The sequence below is a fragment of the Peromyscus californicus genome, unplaced genomic scaffold (genome assembly GCF_007827085.1).
Source record: "Peromyscus californicus insignis strain IS unplaced genomic scaffold, ASM782708v3 Scaffold_18__1_contigs__length_77618521, whole genome shotgun sequence".
NCBI lineage: Eukaryota > Metazoa > Chordata > Mammalia > Rodentia > Cricetidae > Peromyscus > Peromyscus californicus.
In genome coordinates, this window is record NW_026294480.1 from 53,806,381 (window position 1) to 53,812,968 (window position 6,588).

Genomic DNA, 6,588 nt, shown 5'->3' on the forward strand with positions numbered 1-6,588 from the left:
GTGGAATTTGGCATTCTTGCCAAAGCACTACTCTCCATAGGCTGACCATACTTGGTGGCCAAACATGATAAAGCACCAGAACAGAGCCACACCTGCCCAACTTGGCATCCTCTGCTGGACAATCTTTGCTCTGGGGCTCCCTGCTGGCTCAGCTGAGAATCAGAGTTTGGCCGCAGTCTAAGCCTCCTCCGCCCAGGTCTCCTTTTCAGCTTTCCTGGTTCAGACGTCAGCAGCCCCCGCATCAGAAGTCTGAAGCCTCCTTCTGCCTCCCCCGCCGCACACAGTCCCTTTCACAAACAATCCCTTTCCGCTGATTGCGTTCTGATTGCATCTTCTTTAATGATCCAGTGTGACACAGCAGGACACAGAAAATAACTGACAGAATTCCCTCACTAAACAAAACTAGTAAACAAACAAAATCCTCTACTGCAGTGCGGGGAAGTGAATGGGTGGGGCTTTCAGATACCCGTTTTCTGGACAGTTTCAGAAACACAAGGAAATGATAACGGCCATGGAGAAAGCCTTGAGTGCAAAGCTGTATCCAAGTGTTCCTATAATTCCAAGTTCTATTAACGCCAGCGAACGCTCTCAGACGTGTAGGATGGAGTCCTCGTTCTCTGCCGTGATCTGGAAGCTTTCCTGATGAGTAGAAGTGGATAATGATTGAACCTGTGCTCCTGAATCTTAATTTCATGGAGCTTAGTCCATGCAACTAATCTCATCTCTTACCTGTCTGTCTGGACCCACCAAGGGCAGCTCTCCCCTTGATTTCCAAGGACATCATGAGAAGGCATCGATACACTGCACGTCACAGCTTACCTAAAAGATGGAAGAACATCTCCTAACCTACCTTCTCGTTCCCTACTGTGTGCCCACCAGGCAAAGCTGAGATTCTGAGAGAAGAGCTCCTTCTCAGGTATCATGGACAAAGGGAAGGATATAAACAAGACAGGGGTAATCAATTCCTTTTGTCCCGCCCAGTTAGGGTTCCTGTAGACACAAAACATACCACTCTGGAGAACACTATTCATCCGTGGACAGCAGTTGTCTGGAACCTCAGATTTAATTGCATTTCCCTGCTGTCTCTCCCTTTGCCTAAGGGAGAGGAGGTACCAGAATAATAGCAATGGCTTTGACTGACCTGGTCAATTTGTTCCTCTTGAGATGCTAGCTAATATGTGTAGCTTAAAATGCATTTTAAAGCCAGGAAGTGGTGGAGCACGCCTTTAGTCTCAACACTCGGGTGGTAGAGGCAGGAGGATCTCTGTGAGTTTGAAGCCAGTTTGGTCTACAGAGCAAGTTCCAAGACAGTCAAAGTTACACAGAGAAACCCTATCTCAAAAACAAAAAAATAAACACACAAAAAACAAAGAAAATAGCATTTTAAATACATTTTCCACAAAGTTTTCATCTTGCCTGAAATCTAGGGAAGATCATCCTTTGTATTCCGGAATCCTATCAAAAGATTATTTGAAATAGTTAGGCATTTAGTCAGCAACTACTGTACAGAACGGAATTGATTATAATTTATTTGCCTTGTTTGCCTGTCTTTCTCATCAGTCATTGAGTTCCATGCAGGCAAGAGCTGTCTTCATCTCTGTGTGCCCAGAGCATACTATTAGGCCGAATACATGGGGCAATCCATAACTGCTAGGTGAATGGATGAATGAATGAGGCATCCAGAATTCACTATCAAGGATGGCTTTGTTGCGTAGAAAGCAATGTAAGAAAAGTGGGGATTATAAATTATGAGAGGATCCAGGACCATCTCGGTTAGTGGGAGGTGGAGGAAGAGAGAGGGTTGGGCATTTGGGAATGCAAAGGCCTGACAGCATAAAGTCCACACATTGAGGTTCATGAGAGTGACCTGAGGGCACCAGGCCATGGAGGCTGATGTGGCCGATGGCAGCAGGCAAGGACAGTTGATACAAACCCACCCCTTATACTGCTCTGCCTCACCTCCATGGTCAGCCTCAGCACTGCAGACTGCTTCACGTGAATAAAGTCCTTGTTAAACTCCACTCTAGCCCTTGTTTCTAGGCAAGCAGAATGGCATGTAGCCTTAGCAACAGTCTCCTTCAGCCGGTTTCTGTACTCTGTCCTTGGCCTGATATTTTTATTAGAGATAGCGCACTCCAATAACCTCCTCAATGGAGGATGTGAGTGATTTGAAATGGTTTTCCTAACAAAAATAAGCGGCTGGTACCCATGTGTGAGAAATTAATGAAGTCCTTCATTCACCCACTCGTTAGAGAACAGGAATGTAAGCATGATTCTTCATCTGGTAGAGTCGTTTATGTGGGTCAGTTCATGCCTGGACATAGGGACCTGCTCCCCCAGAACAAGACAACAGGAACCATGTTGTGGATCTGTAGCCATGACAGGAGCAAGCAGAGCCAGTGGGAAGGCTGGGGAGCACTGAACGCCACCAGATGAAGGGTGAGCAATTTCCAGTTTCAGATGCTGGCCTGGTAGTCTGTAAATGAGCAAACATTTAACAAATGTTCACAGAATTAATTAAAGAATCTGATGAACTGTGTGAGTCAGGGCAGAGTTGGAGGAAAACTGCAAGTACGTGCTCTTGGCAACCTGATGATGGAGGAAAAGGAGATGGAATGGCTGAACAAATGGCAAACACCCTAAAAATAAATAAAAATAAATAACAAATAAATGAATGAATGAATGAATGAATGAATGAATAAAGGATACCCAGGTCATTAGTGTGTCTCGGCACCCTGTTTTTCTGAGACCCATGATAATTTTGATTACTGGATAAACATTGTAGTCCTCTCCAGGACTCTATGGGTCCCAGGAGTTACTGCTGACAAGTGTAGAACTGGGTGGGGACTCAAACATCATCACAAAGGATCAGTCTCACCCACTGATTCTACACTGTGGTCTTTCCCGGCAGCCTCCTCTACCCAAGACTTACGGCCCTTACACAGTCCGCTTGATTCTAGTGACTTATGTTTGTCTTTGGAAAGCATTTTCACATTGTAGGCAGAAAGTAACACAAATGACTATTTCTAATACTACAATAGGCATTATATGGGCAAATATTTAACTGTCCAGAGAGAAGGTCTTCAGTGGGCTAAATCTAAGTGTTTTGCTTCCTTTCAGAATTGGAAACTGAATTGTTAAATCCAGAGGGACCAGACCAGAAGAATGGCATCTTCACATTTGATGGGAGAAGTGTAAAGCATGCTAAACTCTAAGGCCAAAGAAGAGTCCTGGGGACTGGAGGGGTCTACCTCAGTCTAAGGACCACGAAAGGGCAGAAGCCAATGCTCTGCCTAGCATGGTCTGTCTTCTGAGGGACTGGCTGGAAGGCTGCTGGAACATTAACAACTATGCTCAGTTTTCTTCTCCCAAAGCAGTAACTGAAAAAGGAAAATACGACTCTGTTGAATCAAACACCTTCTCAAAACTCAAGTCATTCCATAAACGGAGGGAGTGAGGCGGATGGATTAAGATGGCCTTTGTTGTGACAATAGTGGCTGTAATTGTCAGAGAGTGTTCAATATGGCACAGGCTTTATCTAAACTGTGTTCATCTGGCTGGACGTTGTGGTACACGCCTTTAATCCCAGCATTCGGGAGGCAGAAGCAGACGATTCTCTGAGCCAGAGAGAGAGAGTTCCAGGACAGCCAGGGCTACACAGAGAAACCCTATCCTGAAAAACCAAAAATTAACCAACCAACCAACCAAACAAACAAACCAGTTACCATAGGTTGGTGTGGTTTCCTGTACCAGACAGAGCCCAGGGGCTAACAAGCCTCAGAGACGTCCAGTAACTCTCTCAGCTCACCCAGCTTGGAAGGGAGTGTCCAAGCAGGCCTGTGTGTCTCTAAAGACTATTTCCTCCAGTTCTCATCTTCAACAGAGAGGAGGAGGGAGGAGGATTGAGAGAGTCCGGGAGATTTTTCCGAGAGCAACGGCAAGTCCTTGTAATGAAATAATATCAAAGTGGGCACAATGAAGGTTATAATAGCTAGAATGAGAAACACAGTGGTAACTGCAAAGATGCTCTAAGCATTTAAAGAATAGCGTATTTGTCTTCTGAACAACTGTGTACTTCATTTGAGCACATCATCTAGATCTTATTAGGACTCAATCGATGTTTGGAGCCAATAAATAAATGTGTACCTCTATCAAAATAAGATTGGCTTTTTGCCTGGGCAATAGGTATTTCTGCATGCTTTACATTTCCTCTCTCGGACAGTAAGTGTTTTAACATCAATAGCCTTTTCCATTTATGCAGCCCTCTATGGTCAGCAAGCATCATTTTACTCAGAGCGACGCTATGAGGTTTGGACAGCGGGAATTACTTTTTCCTATTTTTAGGACTCTGGAGCACAGAGAGGTTAAGTGAAACATCCAAAGTCACATAGCTAGCTCCACATCTGTCCTCCTGCCAATGTTCAGAGTCCTCTTGGGAGAAATGTCCCTTTCTGATTCATCACTGAAGTTTAACACAATCAGACCCACACCTTGGTCCCAACCATGTTTCATATTTATCTCTTGGGTGGTTTTAATGAGTGACTGACTGCATAGGGAAGAAATGAATGAAACACTACATACAATGGCCTAATGAGGGTTGTACGGAGGCAATATGACTTTCAGATTTGGATGGAGAATAGTCTAGAGAATTATTTTTGCCTGTGCACATTTCATTTAAATGAGTGACCTCCCAAATGCACAAGGGAGATCATTTTGCTGCACTTTCTAGTTGGAGAATGTTTGTTTTAGGTCATTTTGGAGCCATAAATCTTTCTAATCGGTGCCTAATGGTTCTGAGGATGACTCAAGCCAGTATCCCATTAATTGAAAGAAGAATGTTGTCATCTGTCACAGAGATTTCTCATTATGTTCTATCAAATTCAAAACAGAGCCGGGTTTGGAATTCTTTTATGAACAGTGTAATTACACCACATCCTAGGGTGTTTGGAAGTAGTACTCACAATTAGCATCCCTGTCATGAGTGGGAAGTGATCCGTGCTAAACAGGAGTGGGACCAGATGGGCCTCACCAAGACCCCCTCCCCGCCCCCTTCAGCTTCATTAAATTAAGCTGTCCCTGTGTGTGTGGAAAGGGCATAAATCAATCTTTTACCTCTGTGTGTATTAAAGAAATGTGTCGTTTCCATTAATTAAAAGTCAAGCATTGCTGTTTGTAGTGGTAGGGCAGAACTGGCATTTATTCCAGAAGATTCCAGAGAACCAGCTAGATGCTGGTACAGATGCCACAGGCCCTAAGTAGGCTTAGCAGCTTGCAGAACTCAGATGACAATCAGCCTCCCTTGCCCTTGTCCTGGAAGGCAAAGAGCAGCACCCCCAGAACCCCCAGGTTTCTGCTTCCTCACTGCAGAGTAGCACCTCAGGGACACAGTCAGTACTCTCCACAATGTGCAGAAGGCTCTGCCCTCATGGGAGGGATTCCTGGGCTTGTGAATCCCATGTAGCACATATGCTTTATCTTGGGGGTTCCAGTTTACCCCTGATTCTGATAGGGTTGTTGCTGTGGGATGGTCTGTATGTCAAATGTGTTGCTCTGATTGGTCAATAAATAAAACACTGATTGGCCAGTGGCCAGGCAGGAAGTATAGGCGGGACTAACAGACAGGAGAATGGAGAGAACAGGAAGGCGGAGGGAGACACTGCCAGCTGCCGCCATGACAAGTAGCATGTGAAGATGCCGGTAAGCCATGAGCCACGTGGCAAGGTATAGATTTATAAAAATGGATTAATTTAAGATATAAGAACAGTTAGCAAGAAGCCTGGCACGGCCATACAGTTTGTAAGCAATATAAGTCTCTGTGTTTGCTTGGTTGGGTCTGAGCGACTGTGGGACTGGCGGGTGACAGAGATTTGTCCTGACTGTGGGCCAGGCAGGAAAACTCCAGCTACAGGTTGTGTTAAATTTTGTTTTATTTTGCTTTGCTTTTTATCTTTTTGTTTGTTTTGTTTGTTTTTTTTTTTTTAAGACAGGGTTTCTCTGTGTAACAGCCAGGTTTTTTTTTTTAATCTTCTTTACTTCACCTTTACCATCCCATCTTCCCTACTCCTGTACTGTCTTCTTGATTCTTTTCTGTAAATGCGAATCTTAAAAGGTCTTATTAATAAAAACAAACCCGAAGCCAGGTATGGGGTGAATGAATGCTGGAAGATCAGAGAAACAGAACAGGCCACAGCCACCTCACCTTGCCAATTCCTCAGCTGATCCTGTTTCCTCAGACTGGAAGCCTCTGTGTCCTCATCTAAATGAATCTCATCTGAACTGTGCTGCTCAAAGCCTAAAAGCTTAACCAGCCAAAAGCTTCTAGTCTCTGGTCTTCAAACCTTATATACCTTTCTGCTTTCTGCCATCACTCCCTGGATTTAAAGGCTCTTCTTATCATGCCTGGCTGTTTCCAATGTGACCTTGAACTCACAGAAATCCAGGCGGATCTCTACCTCTGGAATGCTAGGATTAAAGGCGTGTGTGCCACTATTTTCTGGCCTCTATATCTAGTGGCTGTTCTGTTCTCTGACCCCAGATAAGTTTATTAGGGTGCACAATATTTTGGGAAACACAATACCACCACACTTT

The 6,588-nt window shown here is 44.5% G+C and overlaps 1 long non-coding RNA gene across 1 annotated transcript; it reads right to left on the reverse strand.

The window, feature by feature from the left end:
- Positions 1-319: 319 nt before the first annotated feature.
- On the reverse strand, positions 320-1,352 carry LOC128113261 (uncharacterized). Its single transcript, XR_008219400.1, has 2 exons — positions 730-1,352; positions 320-639 (listed from the first exon to the last, which is right to left on the reverse strand). It is a non-coding gene; the product is annotated as an uncharacterized LOC128113261 (long non-coding RNA).
- Positions 1,353-6,588: the final 5,236 nt, after the last annotated feature.